Source organism: Lagopus leucura, unplaced genomic scaffold, assembly GCF_019238085.1.
Source record: "Lagopus leucura isolate 7727_CA_CO unplaced genomic scaffold, USGS_WTPT01 Super-Scaffold_73, whole genome shotgun sequence".
NCBI classification, from domain to species: domain Eukaryota; kingdom Metazoa; phylum Chordata; class Aves; order Galliformes; family Phasianidae; genus Lagopus; species Lagopus leucura.
This window is the reverse complement of record NW_024962252.1, coordinates 52,322,921-52,342,683: the sequence shown is the minus strand read 5'-3', so window position 1 is coordinate 52,342,683 and position 19,763 is coordinate 52,322,921. Positions and strand designations below refer to the sequence as shown.

General features: G+C 37.3%; 1 protein-coding gene across 7 annotated transcripts in view; it reads left to right on the top strand.

Annotated features, from left to right (window-relative positions):
• Window positions 1-19,763, top strand: part of ZDHHC14 (zinc finger DHHC-type palmitoyltransferase 14) — a 108,395-nt gene that overhangs the window by 28,612 nt on the left and 60,020 nt on the right. Inside the window, exon 1 of one of the 7 annotated variants that reach the window (XM_042878520.1) lies at window positions 8,454-8,486. The exons of the other annotated variants lie outside the window; for them this stretch is intronic. The gene's annotated coding sequence lies outside the window, so the exon portion shown is untranslated. Of the gene's footprint in view, window positions 1-8,453; window positions 8,487-19,763 lie in introns of those variants that run through there. 7 annotated transcript variants of the gene reach the window in all.

The window sequence follows — 19,763 nt, the reverse complement described above, 5'->3', positions numbered from 1 at the left end:
AACACAGTTGGCTGCAAGCACACACGGCTGGTTCATGTCCATCTTCTTGTCCACCAGGCCCCCTTCTCTGCAGGGCTGCTCTCAAGGAGATCTTCCCCAGTTTGTATAAATACCTGGGATTGCCCTGACCTAAGTACTGCACTGTGCACTTGGCCTTATTGAACCTCATTAGATTTTCATGGGCCTGCTTTTCCAGCTTGTCCAGGTCCCTCTTGATGGCTTCCTTTCAGTGTATTGACTGCACCAGGCAACTTGGTGATTCATTAGGTTGCTGTTTGACATATGATTGCATTGAAATGCAAAATTGCTTTTAGGGTGTAGGTTTTGATACACAGGACTCTAGTTTTGTGTGCTGTCTTCCCCCCTCAGACTCTGGTTAGAAAATTTCAGCCTTTCTTACATGAGCTTCTTATTTTTAGTTTGGTGACCTACATTTTTTTTTTTGTCCAAGTATTTATTTGAGGAGCTTGGAACTACCAGCTATATCATTGACTTGACTTTAGAATTTAATTATAGAGTAACGCTTAGTGTTATGTTGAGAGCTGGACTGCATTCCTACCCCTTCCAGTTTTCTTACAGTGAATCACTTCAAAATCAGAGTTTCTGTCGATGGTTGCTAATTATTTTTATTTTGGTTCAGTTGAAGAACATGGAATTTAGACTTGCAAAGGTGCTATTTTCTCTCAGGTGACATTGAATTCATGGTAATTTTTTGTTGATTTAAAAAGAGAAAAGCACACAAAAGAACTTCTATATTTAGTGAAAATACTGTGTGAGGCTTTTTAGTCTGGGAAATATTCTGCTAGATGCTTCAGTTTGTCATCCACAACTCTTGAATATTTTTTGCCTTTCTTTGCCTGAATTTTTCCATGTCAGATCTTGGAGCGCGCTTTATAGATTTCATGGATGTCCTTTGAGGACAGTGTTTTGCAAGATGCTAATTTAAAATAATATGGTACATCGTGGAGACCATACCAGGAAGGAGAGGATTCCACCTTCACAGAAATGACTGAATAGTGTTCAGTAAATAAGGCCTTGGGCTGTACTTTGAATGCCCAGAGGAAAATAAAATATTGAGTAGTTGCTCAACAAATGTATTGAGGCTTTGTTGTTGTTTGCTTTTTTGTTTGTTTTTCAAATGAATCAGTTAATTTAAGTCATAATGTGTGTGCACAGGGCAAGCTTAGGTTCCCAGACATTTTGCACGTTGTTTCTGGCAATGCATTTGACATTTGTTGATTTCGGAGAGCTTGATCTTGAAATGTAATGTTCTTTGGGCCTAGCTTTATTCATACTTGTGTAACTCTGGTAATAGCTGACGAAACCTTTAACATTGCTGAAACGTGGTGCAGGCCAGGCTTTAAGGCTTTATTTTGACAAGGTATTTTGTTGGTTTGAAAAGGAATGGGTCATACCAGGAAAAAAAGGATCAATGTTAGTACACGATGGTAAATCTTTGCTGTGGACAATCCATAACTTATATGCCAGTGCGGAAAAGGAACATGAAATTTCCTTGGAATGAACAGGGTAGTGTGGGAGCTGTTCGTTGGAGTCCGAGTGTCGGAAGGTCATGGGAAGAGATTTGTAAAATTTTCATAATTCCAGAAATAACTCCTTCGGCATCCCAAAAGAAACTTGAGCGTTTAGAAAGGGCCCGCCATCCATCTGATGCCATCCTGTGGGCTGCTCGCTGTGGTGGAGGCTGCACCCAGCTGGGCCCTGTGCTGCTGCATCCTGCTTCCTGCTGGGGGGTGGGATGTGTGCGTTCTGTGCATGGCAGGCAGGGCTTCTTCCCTCTGCTTCTACTCTCTCTCCTTTTGATTGTGCTACTTGCTATGCAGACTGCCACTGTACTTCAGAGGCTCTGTATTAATCCTGCTGTTAATTAAGTTCTGAGAAATTTTTCCCAGCAGGAGGTTTTTTTAGCTGGGGAGATGCAAAGTGGCATTCTCACGTAGAGCATCCTACTGTTACTGTGCTTTTGGGCAAACCCAGCATATCTAAGATGTCAGAAAAGCAAGATATTCAGGAGCCTTTTAATTAATATTTTCCCCCTTTGGTAGATAGGCATGTTGTTGTAAAATAATTGTTTTGTTGCTCCAATTATCTTCTGTCTCTGTTCAATATACTCCTGGCCCCTTCTTGTCCCTACTTCTAACCCCATGGTCTTTTCCCGAGTTGTTTTCCCAGTATCTTTTTTCAAGTCGCTATTCTTAAGCTATAATCATTCTATTATTAAAGATAAGAAAATAAAGTAGATTCCAGAGTTTTTTCTTGGATTAAGTGCATCGAGATGCGGAATACTCAGCTACTTGTTACAAATTTATGAGCTGCCTTTGAAAAATTGAGCTTTAGAAGAGATTAGTATGTGGGAATCAATGTTCTATTTTACTCAGACTTTCTCCTCCCCTCGGAGTTGAACCAGTTGTTGTTATCAGCATTAATTCAAGTGATAGCGAAGAATAAGTCTTTGTCCTAAAATAATAGTAGTAGGAATAATTTAGTTTCTTTTATTTAAAGTGAAGTATATGGTATTTTAATATGGAAAAAGATACAGCAAAATTTCTGATTTCAAGTCGAAAGCTTTATGCACAAGATTCACTGCACTTGCAAGAAGCTGCTTGCAAAAATTGCCTGTATTTTTTTTTCTTTTTATGGCTGTGCTTATACAAGTCCATAGAGTAATGTGTGTGCAGTGTCAGATAAATGAACCCTTGCTGTGTAATTTGTAGGTCAATATAAATCTTTCAGGGAAGGATTTGATTGCAGTAGGCAACACTACCATAAATAAATCCTCTAACAAGTTCCAGATCAGCACTGTGTTGGTCCCTTCCTGCCAGATTTTTTAACTGGCTTTTTGGATAAGACCTTATTGTTTGTTGTTGTAACAAGGTGGGCAGATGCTGGAGTTAATTCAAGAGCATCTTTAGGTCTTTCCTTGCTGTTTTCATAGTTGGAAAAGAACCAGTGTATAACAAGTTTTAAAAATACACTTTTCTCCATCATTAGAAGCTGTTGTATAATGTGTACAAAAAATAAGAATTTTTAAGAAAAGGTGTAAGAGTTAGAAATTTAGTTTAAAATGGAAAGCCATCAAGGCTACATTTCACCAAGATATCTCAAAGGCTTTTAGTGAAGTCATTTGAAAATAAAGATCACAGCAGAGAAAAGCTTCACTTTTCAGTAAGGGTTAAAATGTGCATGTGTATGTGGGGAGGTTGGTTGTTTTGGATAATAATGCATAGTATTACACTTATGTTTTGAATTATGCCTGCATTGGCAGACCTTTCATCCATCTGCATCCGGTTTCATCTTCTACTTGATGCAGTGTGCCATGTTTACCCTTCTGTTTTCATAATACAGGGTTTAGCTTGGCAATTTTTGTCTTGTTTAGTGCATTGTTTCTGGTATTTGATGCTTCTCAGGAAAAGATTGGCACAAATTTAGTAATGCCTTATCTGAAGGACTGCTTTATAGAGGAGGTGTAAAACTACAGTCAGATGTTAATGCTGGATATGTTTACATAGATGGCAGCTTTAGTTGTAATGATATCTTGATATCCCTAGACTACGGAAAAAGAGGAAAATGGCAATTCTGCGTCTGAATTAGCAGACCCCAGGAAGTGCTGTGTAATGGTATTCTTGATGATTCACAGTGCATTTATTTTTAGCCAAAAAAAAAAAAAAAAAGCACAACCTGGGGGTGTTTTGGAAAGCTATAATAATAAAAGAAACCAAAATGTTTGTTCTGGAATTCGTAACTTCTTATTCCAAAGTAAATATGATTTTAAGTTCTCATTAGTGGATGTAGTTTCTTTTAGGTCTTGATCTTTGTAGTATTCATCTTCTACACTTCCATCCTGCTTGAAGATGAATGTTATTATGGGACAAGTGTTGAGTGGACTTTTTAAAGCCCAAAGAATATGACTTATATGACTTATGTGACTTGTAATGTCACGCTGTCAGTTCTGCTTCCTTTTATTTGCATTGAAGCTGTTATGTAGCATACTTACTGTTTTCAAGGGACCTCTGGAGATCAAGTCCCACACCCCTGCTAAAGAGGTTCCCCACAGCAGGTAGCATAGGAAAGTGTCCAGGTAGGTTTTGAATATCTGCAGAGAAGGAGACTCTCTGGGAAGCTCATTCCATTGTTCTGTCACCCTCACAGTAAAAAACTTTGTATGGAACTTCCTGCATTCCAGTTCGTTCAGTCATTGTATGCTGCTGAAAAGAGCCTGGCCCCATCCACTTGATTCCTGCCCTTTAGATATTTAGAAGTGTTGATACAATCCCAACACAGCCTTCTCTTCAGCAGGCTGCACAGTCCCAGATCTTTCAGCCTTTCCTTATAATGGAGATTCTCCAGGCCCCTAAGCACCTTTGTGCTTCTCTGCTGGGCTCTCTCCCATCTTTCTTGAGCTAAGAAGCCCAGAATTGGACCAAGTAGTTGCATGTGGCCTCACCAGGGCAGAGTACAGGGGAAGGGGGTAAGTCTGGCCATTTCCTTGGAGCTAAGATTTACATATGCAACCATTTCAGAAGAGTTCAGAGATGTGATTTTAATTCACACTTTGCACAGGGTGATGGTTCTTGTTGCAAAAAGTCTGTTTTCATTGCCTGTCTTGCCAAGGCAGCTGGCCTGTTATGGGGATCACTGAATATGGTTGTCGGGAGTTGGAAGTTCTGTAATCTTGGCCATCACCTGTGGAAGATTCATCTTAATTAACACTTACATAGCTGAGAAGCTCTTCAAGATTTGATGATGTTTCGGTTAACATACTATGCTGTGCTGTATTTGGTGTACGTTTTTTTTAATCTGGTGTGTGGTTGTTAGCTTTTCTAATTGTGTTGCTCTTACTATGATGTAATGCAGTGTTGAGAGTGAAAGTATTATTTACATTTAACGTGTTTTTCTGAGCTGTCTCTAGGAATACCAGGAGCAAGAATACCATTTTGAAGTGGTTTTGAAGAAACAAAAGAATTGAAGAAAAATATTACTTAATTTCATATTGCTTTAAAATGGTGATGGCTGCTACAGCTAGATCTCTTTAATTACAATTTTACATTTTGGGGAAAAAAAAGGCTTAAAATGCTGTTAGTATTTTGTAGTGGTTGTTTGGGGTGAATTTCATGCTCAGTGAAGAATATAAAAATGAGTGACTGTAAAGAAGTCATACAAAGCCTTGGCAAAGATTAAGTATGAAAATAAAAGTTGAAAGAAGCAGGATGGAGAGAAAAGAGTAGTTAACCAACCAAGTAGAAAGCATTATATCTTGCTTTGAAAAAGTAAGGCTGCAGTTTATTCAGTAGAAGAAATTGTCTACTATTAGATGACTTTTACCAGAAGACCTTTCTAATCCAATCCTGCTCCTGTGGACATGGTACTGTTCTCTCCTGTTACTCCAGTTGTGATGCTTTGGGACCAGTCCCTGGTTTGACCCAATTCACTAAGTGGCAGGAAGTGACCTTCCTGTCTGGTTGAGGGGTGATAGGGAGCTCCTTGGGAGCACTGACACAAACACACATTGGGCCTTGCATAGTGTATGAGTGAGATTGTACAGCTGCAGAGCGTGTGGGCAGAGTGGAACAAGCTGATTCCTTCCATCAAAGAGTCAGACCTTGTCTGTATCAGGCTTCCATATATTTGTCTGTACTTCTTACCATAAAGCAGTCATTTTCTAAATGCAGCCTACATTCAAGTTCTTATTTTGCCCATGTTGATACTATATTGCTGGGCATAGCATCATAGAACAACCCAGATTAGAAAGGATGCCAAAAGACCTTATGGTCTGCCTTTTCATATAGAGAGGTAGCCTAGATGACATTATCTAGGTGAGATTAGGTAGGAGCCTTAAGTTACTCCATGGATATTAGGAAAAATTTATTCTCAGAAGCATTGATAATGCATTGGAGTAGGCTGCTCGGGGAAGTGGTGTACAAGAAACCCTTGATGTTTCTTGTCCTTGGAGGTATGCAATAAATGTATAGCATGACACTGAGAGACTTGGTTAGTGAGCATATTTAGGATGGGTTGATGGTTGGACTTAATGGTCTTAGAGGTCTTTTCCAACCTTAATGACTCTGACTTAGCACCTTGCCCAATCATGTCTTGAAAAGTTGCATTGGTGGTGATTCTGCTATGTCCTTGAAGATGTTATTAAAGTAATTGGTTGTTCTCAATGGAAAAAGAAAAAATCTTCTGTCAGTAAAAGCTCTCCAAATTCAGCTTGTGCCTATTGCACTGTCTTCTTCCTTGTGACTCCTTGTAAACAGAGAACCTCTGTCCCCTTTCTTGTCCTTTAAGTACTGGAATACTCTGAGATCCCTCCAGAGCGTTGTCTTCTCCAGGGTGGAAAGACCACGCTCCATCAGTATTGCCCCACAGTGAAGGTTCTTCAACCCACTGATAATCTTTGTGTCCATCCTTTGGACACTTTGTACCATTTTTCAGTTGTGGGGATCAGAACTAGACACAGTACACAGTACTGCTGTGTGTGGGACCTGGCTTTCTAGCCTTCATGTTTTGCATAATACCTACTGGTATGCTTATTGTGTTGAATGGGATTGTAACAAAGTGTGGAAATCCTTTCTCAAAAAGCTTTCCCTTTAAGATGTTAACATAACATTCTGTCAGAGCTCCTTGTTGAACATGACTCTAAGTCATGTCCTTCTGTTAGTTTATATATTAATATTGGTTTTCTATAAATTAAGTAATTTGGGTGAGAGTATTTCTTTTGGTTAAACAAAAGGTATGTAAATGTACAGTTTTAACATCATGCTTGCATGTTTCTTAGAGGCAACATTTTTCTCTTTTTGTACAATTTAATCACTGTTAAGATTGCTATTTCCTATCACTTTTTTTCAATTCATCAAGATATACTTTTATGATTGCAAAATGTAATTCTAAATATCTGTAATCAAGTTGAGCATCTTCCTAACTCCTTACTTTATGTACTGTGTATCAGAAATACTGACATTTTTAACTGTCAGTTTTGAGGTACTTTACAAGATACATTGTTTTTCATAGTTTTTGGCCTGCTTTACATTATGTATAAATCTTTCTTGTCTGTAATTACTTAGTAATGAGAAAATATTATTATTCACAATTTTTCTTCTGTATGAAAACGGGTTTAAACAGCTCTTTCTAGCGATGTTCATTGCTGTTCGTTTAAATCAACTTTATCTTATAACAGACTTGCAAAGCAGTAACCTAGGATTAGTAATCTGCTGTTTAAAAAAAAAAAAAAAAAGTACTAATTTAAGACAAGATTGTTGAAGCAGAGTGTCAAGTATATGGTCACGATTTCTACACTGAATTTTTTCATGCTTTGTGTGGAAAACTGAAATTGCAAAAGCAACTGTAGTTAAAATGTGATTGTATGCAATAATAAATGGTGTTCTTTTTCCTGCTAATCTCCTCTAATTGGTAAGCTCATGGCAGTGTCTTTTAATGTGTAATTCTCCTGATGTGAACATCTATTACAATTTAGGAGAGCTCTATTACAATTTAGGAGAGGTACCGATTTCCGGCAAGTTTGAGCAGCATGAAGTTTTGAGATAGTGTGTAGGTCTTGGAAAGGAGGTGTGATTTGGAGCTACCTGTGAGTAGTTTCTGCAGTATGAGTGGTAAATCTGGATAGGACAAGGAATTTCTTTGTTAGTTTTAATGGTGACCAATCCTCATTAATGGAAGTCAGTGTGTGCGTTGACTTCATTGTCATTGCTTCAACTCAGCTGAGGAGGAAATGGAATGGTAATGGTGTGAGATAGGACTCTTGTCCCATTTCTATTTCGGGTGTGTTACACGATGGTCAGTACCATTTTGAATATTTATCCTTTTTTCAGCTCTCCTTAAATCCTTGTTCTCTACCCAGTGAGCATCTGAATGTTTAAATTAAGTCTTGTAGATAGAAAGAAAACAAGAGCCCCTTGGTTTACAGCCATGTATATTTATATTTCTCCAATTGAATGTTTATAGGCATGTCTCTGTATTCTGTGTAGGAATACTAAAACCTGCAGTTACTTCAGTGGTTTGGTGCAATTCTGTTTATCTGAAATGCTTTTGAAGTTCATTACTGAAAGGTTCACCCAGAGATAAGTGGTTAGCTGTTTGTTAGGTGTCAACTGAATGGTCTGACTGTATCACAGCAAAGAAGGAAGGAAAACATCATTTCTGCTATTGGGTTATTTGAACTGAGAATGATTTATTCCTTCCTATTTCCTCAAATACACCATCTGCAGTTTCATATCTCACTATCTGTTATTGCGCTTCGTGAACTCAACAATTTAAAATATGTGAATAGCAAATCTCCTTTTCTTCCAAGTAGTGTGAACAACAGTAAGTGTTCTTTTCAGAGTAGCATATGACCATGGTGTTATGCTAGCCTGATGCTAGCTCAGCAATGTGAACAGTTACACATGGGGGCGAACACAGACACCTGAGAGCACAGATGGGGCACACTGAAAGTAACTGTAGCAGACGTATTTGTAAGTTGTCTATTTTTTAGTTCTATTTTTCTTTTTTGTCTAGTCTCAGTGAGTACTTTTTATAACCTGTGCTAGAGCCTTGGTGTCATCTTTCTCAGGCTTTTGGGAAATTGGCTGTATTTCTGAAAAGATTTTTCATATCTGCTGTAGCAAGGGATTAACTTCTAAGAAGCTACAAATTAGATACAGTATGCACTAAAAGTTGGTATGCCTATGATGGAAAAACGAGGATCTGATATGTGAAACTATAAAAGTTAAATTTCTTTTTCTGGCTTCATTGTCATACAAATACCACTCTAAGGCTTAATAAAACTCTGTGTAGTGCTGCCTCCTTCCAACTATGTGAAACTGAATACAAAATTATGTTAGAAGAAACATTGAATATAAAGAGGGAAGTCCTGTTTTCAGGATAACAGAAATGAGCAGCTTTTAGGAGATCACTAAAACTCACTTGAAGTTGGATTCTGAAGTGCAAAAAATCGCTTTTGCAGAGTTATACACTGCCAGTTAATAAATCTTCACTCTTAAATGAAGCGGGACTTCTGCTTCATTGTAATTGCCCCACTTCCTGTATGGTTTTTATTATGCCGCATGACAGCTGCCACTGCTTCTACCAGTTGGTGGATTTTAGAGTTCAGAGTGAAAAAGGCAAATTAGAGGAGAGATGCTTAACTAGTGATCTCTGTCCATCAGAGCTTTTAACAGCAGTTGTATCGCAACCCATCCTGTGAGCTCTAAGAGAGGAAATGTCTGTTCATAGTCCTTTTTTCCTGACTGTCCCAAGGGACTTTCTGATGATATGAATTCATCTGAACTGTAGATGCCCAAATTCATTGCAGTATTCCAGTATCACCAGTGCCACGCATAGGTCTTCGTGCCATTTCCCTGCTCGTCTGCCATCACATTTGCTGCCTTCATGGCTACATTGTCATTGATGGCCCAGAGGCATCTTGTACTCTCAGTCACTACCATTTCTAGTTCATGAGTCACCACAGCACGGCAGAATTATTTTCATTGCTCTCTGTGTGAATTACCCCAACCTTTGTGCTGTAATAATTAATTTCCCTGTGCTTAATATCTGGTCCTCTGGAGCGTTCTGTGCACTAGAAACACTTAGCTTACATGCTCCAATTTTATTATATCAATGAAACTGTTCCTGTGCTCTACAAGTATCCTTGCTCAGACTTAATGATTCACCTTATGGTGTCACCATTATTCTGTCCCTATCAAGTTTTTCACCCCTTTTCTCTCCCCTCCCTCCACTGTTGTACTTTTCTTTCAAGTGATGTTATATCATACTCTTTTTATAAACTGAAGTCCAGAAAGACTAACTGGGACTGCATTTGCTTCATCTAGATGTTTTTTCTCATCAGAGGTAAATGTTGAGTACAATGTTGTAGTCTATCATCATTTACTTTCTATTTTTTGCGTTATTTTGTTAAAAATGCATCTTAAAGCTTTTTAATAGAATTTAAAGCAAATTTAGTGCTTTATATTTGTCTAAGTTATTTTCATAAGTTCAATTATTTGCTACTTCTAGTCATATGGTAGCATACAGCTAACATCATAGTTTTAAGATCTTCCTATGTTATTTCTGCTTTAATACACTGCTTTTTCAGCATTTGCGCTTTATTTTGTTACCTCCTTCCTACTGTCTAGAACCAGACCTAAATTAGCTTTGCTTCTTTGCTAGAGCAGTGCTATTTCATTGAGGAAGACTTTGGCTGTCAGAAGTGCTGTGGTTGATACTAATCTTTGTTCTAATCTGTTTGTGAAGATGGTCTTTCCTAGATGATATTTTAGTTCTAATAATCTCTTAGCCCAATTATTGTGAGCCCTCAGCAGTACTCTATGTACAGGATTTTAAACTATCATTTCCCTGAATGACTCTGAGCAAAACTAATTCTGCCTTACCCAAGGAATTGTTATTTCTACTTAATAGCATATTACTAATAACTTCATTGTCTGACTGTCCTCTTCCCCCTGCTTTCCTGAATACCATATACACTTCAGCTTTGACTTAGATATTCTAGCATTTTTCTCCAGTCTTTTTATCGCTGTGGATTTAATGTCCTAACCCAATATTTTTAATTTTTTCACTTTGCATCTTTTTGAGTTTTTGCATTCAAGTCAGTCTCCTGAATGAACCGGTTCAGGTTCAGCTTTTCCATGAACTGCTGCTGTGACTACAGCTCCCATCAGCATCAGGACAACTTCTTGTGCTCTCCTTGCAGAATTCTTCAGCCCTCTATTGTATTCCTGCCATGTCTTGGGTGTGGAACCCAAAAATCCCTTGGGACTCTTAGAATCTAAAATTCCAAAAATCTTCCAAGCTACTGACTTCATGTGAAAACAGATTTATGTTTCAACTTGCATACATAGGGTGTTTCTGTACTTAATACCTAATTGATGTTTAAAAACATTTTTGCTTTGGTCTAGCAAATTACACAAATTAGCTTTTGCTGAAAAGAACTACATCTTATTTGAAAGAACTTCTGAGTGGATTGGTTATTTACCTATAGGGTATAAAACTGCTTCAACTTGCTTAAAATCCTGCATTTAATTAAGATGATGCAACTCTAAGTACAGATGAGACCTCGTTAAAATCTGTAGTGCAATTGATGATGTATTTCCATTCTCTATTGTAAAAACAAGAAAAAAAAGAGTGCCTGAAAAGTTATTACTGAAGTTGAAATAATTTACAAAGCTTGCCTGAGCATCATCTGTATAGCATACAAAGTTCATAATCAGAAACTTTATTTTTTTATGAAGTATATTTTTTATACTTGATCAACAGGACAGTACCTGCTGATCATATTCATTGTGCTGACCCAGTTCAATTAATATCATGTCACTTAATAAAACAGTAGTGGTGGTATGCAGATAGCCAGGGAATCTTGACAAAGGATTGTCTCTCTTGAATGTTTGCATTAGTTCAGGGATCTTACTTTTCTTGTTTTGAAGCTCGAGGCTGTATGAGGACATATATTTTTGTATGGCATTCATCACTCTGCAATGTCACTTTTTTCTCTTTTTTCTTTTCCATTTAAGACTTTGTCATTGATTGCACAGTCACAGAGTGAGCTTCAGGGCAGAGAGGGAAATGTACTTTTCTGTCGCTCAGAATTTGCTTTTGTTGGAGACGGAAGTGGTGCTGAAAGGAACAAAAATGAAGCATTCAGAGCTGCATTGAAAATGTCTTCAAAAAAAAAAAAACCCACCTGATTTTTCTCTTCTCATTATAGGTTTATAATGCTGGCATATAGTTCTTCCCTGCCAGATCAGGATCATTAAAACTGTAGAATTATGACATCTTCATCTATAAGGAGCCTCTGAAGTGTAGTCATCTCTTCAGCTGTTTCTCTGTTGAGCGGAAAGAATGGCCCCCTGGTTGGAGACTGCACTGTTGGAGTGCAGAAGTATTTGTCAGGTGCTGAGGTAGGCTAACTAGGAAGGGAAAAAAAAGTTTGAATTTTTCTTTGTAAGAATTGATTTTTCAGGATGCTTCCCTAGAGAGAACTGTCTTGTAATCTCCTGACAACTTATTTCACCATGAACAAGGCAGTTTTTAAAGGCTGCTATCCATGCGCTATAGCTGATGTGCAGAGGGGATAGAAGGGCATCACTTGGGACTCTCATATGCTAGTTGGGAGGACTGATCTCTTCACAGACAGTGAAGTCCAGTTTGTGCAACGGGCTGTGAAGTAAGATTTGGATAATTTCCTTAGTAATTCAAATCTAATGTACAGAAAGTACTGCTTTATAAATAATTTTAATAGGCTTTATTAATATCTGCTTTTTTTTCCTTCAGACACTTTGGATTATTTTTTTCTTCCAGGTACAGTGTTTATGTGAAAGTGCTTCAGGGAAATTGTAGCTGTACCTTACAGTGTTGCTGCATAGTATGTAATGCATTGTGTAGTAAGGTTGTAGTCAGTCCTGTATCTCAAATTGGAGTTGCCTCAGTATTTCAGTTTCTTTGCTAATTGGTATGTTTACAGTTTTCATGAAAATAAATTCAGATCTTTGAAGAGCGGTGATCATTCTAAAATAAGAAACAGACAAAACTAAAAGAACAAAAGCCAAAATTTTTTCAAAAAGCCACGTAACTTCTTGCTCCAGTGCATTTTCTGCTCTTCATTTTTTCCTCGCGAGGGTATCAGTCAGGACTGTTTCCTACTGTTCACCATGTAGCTGTAAGAACATACGTGTCAGCACAAGGGAGGGGTGGAAATGACTGGGCTGAATGAGAGGAAAAGGAGCTTAAGCTGGCACTGTCAACAGAATTCCTCACTGTCAGCGTGCGGGTGGAGGAAATTGCTTTGGTCTGTAGGGACCGCATTTGCTCTTCATGGCGGCAAACAGTTAATACTTGATTGCTTCAAGGCTCAGATACTGTAATTCAGGAATTTCTGGGCGTTTTCTTATGCAGATAACTTCTTGGAATATGTATATTTCTCAAGATAATTCATTTCATGCAAAGAAAGAAATAATTATAGTATCTCAAGAAACATTTTTGGACATTGTGTTGAGGGATATGGTTTAGTGAGAATTATTGGTGATAGGTGGATAGTTGGAAAGGATCATCTTGGAGGTCTTTTCCAACCTTGCTGTGTTTCTGTGATTCTGTGATTTTTTTTTTTTAATATTTTTTCTCTTTTCACTCCCCATTCCCTCCTTCTCTCCTCCTGAACTTACATGACTTCTGTAGAACTTGTCTAAAATGTTTGACAGACATATGCTGACTGTATTTGGAAATAAACTGCTGCTAACATAGCTGTCAACATCAGGCTTCTATTTACTGCATTTGCAAACTTTCTGAGGTTTTTGAGCTTCTTGTTAGAAGGGGCTGAAACACTTCTGATTTCATGTATTTTCCTTTTATTTTGTAAGCACAGTATTTTTTCTAAGACAGTTAATAATCAGCATAGTAACATATGGAATTACTCATTTAAGTTATCTTTTTTTTTTGTTTTGTTTCTATTGTGTAAGCCAAGCTGTATATCCTGCAAGCAATTATTTGTATTTCACTATTGCCTGGAGATTCCATCTGATCTGCTTGTTGCTCAGTGTTTTTATACAACAGAGTCCAAAACAGTGATCAGGATGAATTGACTGCAAAAGAAATGAAAAAAAAAAAACAAAACAAAACAAAACACAACTATAGTGGTATGGAGTTCAACACATAATTATCCTGTCTCACTTGTCTTGGGTAGGTATACACTGTATAAAAGTGAAGGGAATACATCTGGATTGACACACAACAGCTTTCTGGCTGATCAGAGAAGAGAACTAGATTCCTGGTCCTGTTCTGTCCTCTGAACTGCTTCTGACCTTTCTCGTAATGGGCTTCTCTTAAGTTAATCCATCTCTCTTTTGAGAGAAAATAAATATTACTTCATCAACCAAAATTGAAGTCCAAAGCCTACATTCTCCACCCTTCAAGAGAGACAAAAGAAGCAAAAATGGATATTGTATTTAGCAACAGTTAGAGGACACAGTATTGTTTGTGCAATACTTTTGGGGTCTCCAGAGATTCTTTTCTAAGAACAGAAAGGCAAGGAAGTGGACTTGTTGGCGTGGTGTTGAAGCAGCTGTAGGGGATTGGCTGAACTACAAGTGTCTGAGTACAGAGTAGGTCAAAAAATAAGGAATGCTTCTTTGTTGTTTTGAAATATATAGCTTTAGCTATTTTTAGCCTAAGTGGTATAATGTGATACACAAAGTAGCGGTGATTGCAGTGTAGGATGTGCGCAGGAAGCATGCAAACAACTGGTGTTAAAGCCATACACTTGCAAAACTTTTTAAAACTTATTTCTGTAATGTAGGCAGTTTCTTGTAGCAATTTGACTGCATCAGACCATCTCTGGCCAGCTGTGCTTCCAAGGCCTTGGTATACAGTTTGCTTACTCTTGTTGGCTTTCCTTAGCATGGAGAATTTTCTTTTACTTGGTTCTAAGAGCATGTCCACAATTTGATGTTCCACTTCTGAGTATTCCAATTATCAGTTGTATGCATGTTTCCAGAAAATGGAGAGAAGTGAGCTAGTAAAGAATGAATTAATAAATCTCTCTCAAATATTAGATTTAAATTGGCATCTAGGCCCCATTGCAGTCAGTAGTAATTATGTGCCTAGACTCTGTTTTTCTGAAACTGGGACCTTATCCCACTTTAGGACAGGCTTGGAGAATAAATATTTACATCTCTTAGATTACTGATCCAAATGCAGCTGAAGATGCTGTGAATAATTATAACTGCTAGGGAGAAACAACACAGTGCGTTGGCTATGAAGAGTGAGATTTGTGCTGTCCTGGGGATGTTCAGAGAGTTGTTCATACCCTTCTGTGCATTCATGAGCCTGAAACACAGGCCTGGAACTCATGGTTAGCAGATATGGACCTATTATTTCATAACTACTGTTATAACAGATTTGAAAAATTGTGGAGAGCTAGTTTCTTGGTATTTCTCAGTGCAGGTGAGTATTTGGACACCAATAACAGGCCTCATATGCATTAATGTCTATGAATTTTAGTTCCAAGATGGTTATATTGGAATTCTTGTTGGGAACGGGACATAAAGTTGAGTTCTACCAACAGTTTGGCTTTTAGCATGCTGCTTGCAACTCTTAGACTTGGAGCTTTTCTGAATAGAGAACTGCACTCCGTGTTCTTGCATACTTCAGTTGCCCCTTCCGTCCTCAATAGTTGCTGCATGTTTTAGGCAGTTTAATAAATGGCTAGTATATAGTTCAACATAGATGGTATTCATGCTGTTTTGCAATCCAGAATAAAATGCAGTGTTTAGAATTGTGAATAGCATATGTTTGAAATATTAATTTCTCACCAGATCAGCGTGTGGTTTAGGATCATGTCTGTTATTTTTAAGCCATGTAATCTTTAGTCCTTTTTTCATCCTTTCAACAAAATCTTATTAGAATCTTTTGTCCTCTAGTAAGAAGCTTTGACTCAGTAGACAGAATGGAAATGTATCTGACACAGTGTCAAACAGGAGAAATGCATGGAAGTGGTCCAGGACTGAGGAATATTTTGGTTTATTACTTTAAGATGTGAAATTAGAAAACAAAACAAAAAACAAGAATTCAGTACTCAATTCATCACAAAAGAAGTTCATTTGCCTGGCGTTGCCTCTGGATTTTGTTTTGTGAGTGTATTGATAGTGATAATTTTTCAGTGTGTTCATCATACCAGTGAACCTTTTGAGTGTTTGATACGCTTTAGGATAATGACACTGGGTAACATCGTATTATTTAATATGAAGAATGATTTTTTTGTTTTCAAGTGTAAGAGGACAGACTATTGCTCTTGGAGGAATAAGTGCACATAATATTATTTAAACTTATAATGTGAAGTTCAATGGACCTGAAATTAGATTTCCAGCTGTGTTTTGATTTAAAATCACTTGTGTGCCACTCCTCACTCTTCTTTCTTTTTGGTTCAGTTTTTTTCCTCTTCAGACAAAGCAGAGTATTGGAATAAAGAATATAGCACTTCAGTTGCAAAGCAGAATATTTACCTGTGCTTTGAGAGGAAAAGGATTTTTTTATACTTGTGAAAAAATAGAATGTGCTCGTGGTTTTTTATTTGTAAATAGGAAATACTTCTGCTGCTCCCTGTTGTACATGTCTTTTGTACACTTCGCTTAATCACATACTTGAGAGAATTTGCTTAATGCTTGTAAGCACTAAAAATTATATATCCTGTCACTTTTGACATACAACATCTACTGTGTTTTACAAAACTTTTATTTATGCATTAGTGGCCTCAATCTTTCTATGGGTTTTGCTTTCAAATGACAGCCTTAATGACTACTATGTAGATCTTATTTTTAAAAATGAAATTGAATACAAATTTGTAAGTTTTGATGGGCACTATTTTTGGAAGGCACAAAGTGAATATGAAGTTATCCTAAGACTTTTAGTTCCAATTGTTTCTTTAAAAAACAACAATGAAAAATAAATGACCTCGACTCTCACAGTATTTGACATACAGACTCCAAGAATATTTTCAGGTGTGAAATCTGATGTGTGTCTGCTGCTGACTTTTGTCTGCGTAAAGCTTTCCTTCATATATTGAGACGCCCTGTAACCAGGAGCGTGACGCACCGAGGTATCTGCTTTCTGAAAGTGGATAGACAGAATGCTATAAATCCCTATTATGACAGGCTTTTACCTTGGAAATCTGTCAAAATATGAGGTGCAGTGCCTGACCTCACCTTATCTTTGTAGTCATGCTTGTAGGGGTGCAAGAAGGTGCAGGAACTTGCTGGGTGATTACCATGAATTATTAAATTAATGAAATAACAATGTTAATATCAATTAACTGTATAATTCTTTAATGATTAGTCATTAATGGTTGTTAATAATTAATTTTATTGAATTACCATCACATTTATGTTTACATGTAAGTCATATCTTTGTGGTATTTTCTTCTCCAAACTTACCATGGAGAATGGACTTATCAGAAGCCAGACTAAAGGAAAACAGTAAAGATTGCAGAAAATTCCCGAGCTGTGGCACTTCTGGTTAGGATCAGTGACTGCTTTGAGTCTGGGAGAGGCTGGAGTAAAGGAAGGTATGGCAAGCCTGGATGAAGGCAGACCATTGGTAAAAGAGAGGGTTTGTGAGGCCAGTACTTGTAAGACTCAATGTTTTATGCTGTCAGAAGATGTCCATTTCTATCTGACTGCGTGCTCTGAGGGTTTCTTGTGCTTATGAATGTGTTGCAGTGGAGCCTGAGCATTATAGTTGTGTTTGTGTAGTTGAGGGTGTTTGGAAGAACTGTTTGCACGGGAGCAGCATCAAATACTGGGTGGGCAACAGGACGTGGTGCTCTCTGGCTTGCCATTGACCAAATTTGCGTTCCCAAGTATGTTCTAGAAACAATGTTGCAGCTGAGCTTTGCAGTTTTTTCAAAGCTGGCTTTCCTTAGGAATAGAGATTGTTCTGTCACTTAAAAAATCGTCTACTATATGTCAGTATTGAGTAGAATAATTAGTAGAATAATAAAGGCAAAATAAATTGCCTTTCAGTGGGGTTTGGGGTTGTAATGTATAGACAATAACAGATTATGCAATTAAAATGTTGAAAAGGTTGAAATTTCCAGTCGCAATAGATGTGATAGTACAGACCTTTCTCACTTTGCATCACCTTTTTGATAGTTTGACGAAAGTGCATGTTAAGTTGAAGAAGTAACTTATGCTTCAGAGAAGGTGTAGTAGTTTGTTATTACTGTGCTTGACACGAGAATTTGGGTTTTGTAACTACTGAACAGAATTGCAGTAATAACTAGGAAAAATTTTATACTAGAAAGTAAAAAAAAAAAAATCCATAGGAAATGATTTAAGTACTTGAGTGCATGAGAATTTTAAATGTAAAGTTGAGAAATGGTGCAGAAGCTGGGCATCTCTTCAGTGTTAGTCTTTGGGTCCTGTGTATGCATCATCAGTAAAAATATTTAGCTTCTGTGCTCAACTGCCTGTAAAGCACTTGTGGTTCCTAAGCGACTGATGTTTTTATGAAGAAAATTATTCTTCCAAATGTGGCTTTTTTTTTTTTTTTTTTTTTTTTGCTGTTGAGCTTTCCACATAATCTTCTGTGATGTCAGTGATTTTGATTCCATATCTACTCTTAAAAACATTTCTTTTATAACTTAAATGTATTTTTCCATTGTATGTTTTTCTTGATTTACTGGGCTTATGAGAAAATGTTTCCCATGTTTAAACTTCATAACCTGTGATGAATTATACTAGTGTCCAGGAAGGGAATATGAATGAAAGATTTCAGTCAGCGCCTTTGTCAGGAACAGTCTGTTTTTTATTTAGTTTTGGAACTATAGAGAAAAGTGTGATGTGATAAAGCCACTGATTTTAAATTTGAGCGTGCTTATTTAGGGTTTGTAAGAGCATATTTGACATGAAAGTCTTTGCAGAGCATTTTATGTCTTCAAGCAACAATCTTTAAACAAGCAAAGCTGAAAAATTCAGATAAATATTTCTGTACTCAGTTTAATCTTCCTTTTCTCCATGCTTTTCTGGAGATAATGAAATGCAATGAGATTGCTAACACTGGTGACTTAGAAGCAATTTTGCAAAGTACGGTATTTCTTAGTTTTAATGCCTGGACTCACATGACCCAAATCTCAATTGTAATTCAAAACAAAAGTACTGTTACTGGTTTAAATTACGTTGCTAACCAAGCTAATTGCAGCTTTATGTGTAGGTGGAGCACTGCATGCATTACTTGTTCCATAAAAGAAGAGCCTTACCTTAAACTGATTTTGCATCTTATATCCAAATTGATTCATTTTTTTGATACGGAGAGCTGGCACTGCTTTGCCATAATGTGCCGATTAAGGGGATTTTTTCCTCTAAATTTGAAGTAGCTTGCAGTATACTAGAGTGTTTGTCCACTGAACACTTAGTCTGAAGTAAGAGAATAGCAGTGATGCTTTGAGCATGCAGTGGGGACAAGAAGAGAATGCCATTTCAGATAAAACTGAATGCCTGTGGAAACTCATGTCTCTGAAGTACTGCAAATTCCAAGCTGGTGGAGTTGGTACAAATATGCCTCTAAAGACTGTTAGACTCACAGAGCAGTAACTACTTAACCCTGCTTCTTTTGGGAGAAGTCGAGGTTAAAACTCTTCTGCTTATTGTGCTCCTCCTTGTTCTGGCTCTCAGTTGCTTTATTTATAACAATACATTGGATACTTCTGATATGGAATATGGGCAGGATTGTCAGTCCTCTATTTTTTATTTTAACTTTGTGAATAAAGGAGCCCCAGGAAGTGCTGTATCTTAGCTCTGTTTTCCATTGAAGTGCCAAAACTTATATTTTAGTGCATTTCACTGAATAATTGAAGTTTTAATCCATTTTTCCCTGTGTTTTAGACTGCAGTTATTTTTTGTGCTTTATGCAGAAGACTCACAATATGCGGAACTGAGAGGAAAAAGACACAGATAAATAAAATAAAAATCCCTGTAGGATACTGGATCTGATGTTAGTGGGCTTTTATGAATTTGTCTGGGATTGCATTTTATGGCTAACTCACCAAGTACTTGAATGTATCTGAAAATGGAAGTTCAACTCATCCTGCATTTTGTGTTTCTACCTGCTGACTGGCACTCATTTCATCATGATGCTGGAAAAATGGCAGGAAATAATGTGGTGGTTTTTGTTTTAGGGTTTTTTTTTGTTTTGTTTTGTTTTTTTGAGGAAGAGGAAGGAGCTGAGAGCAATTCCTTTGTTCAAAATAACCT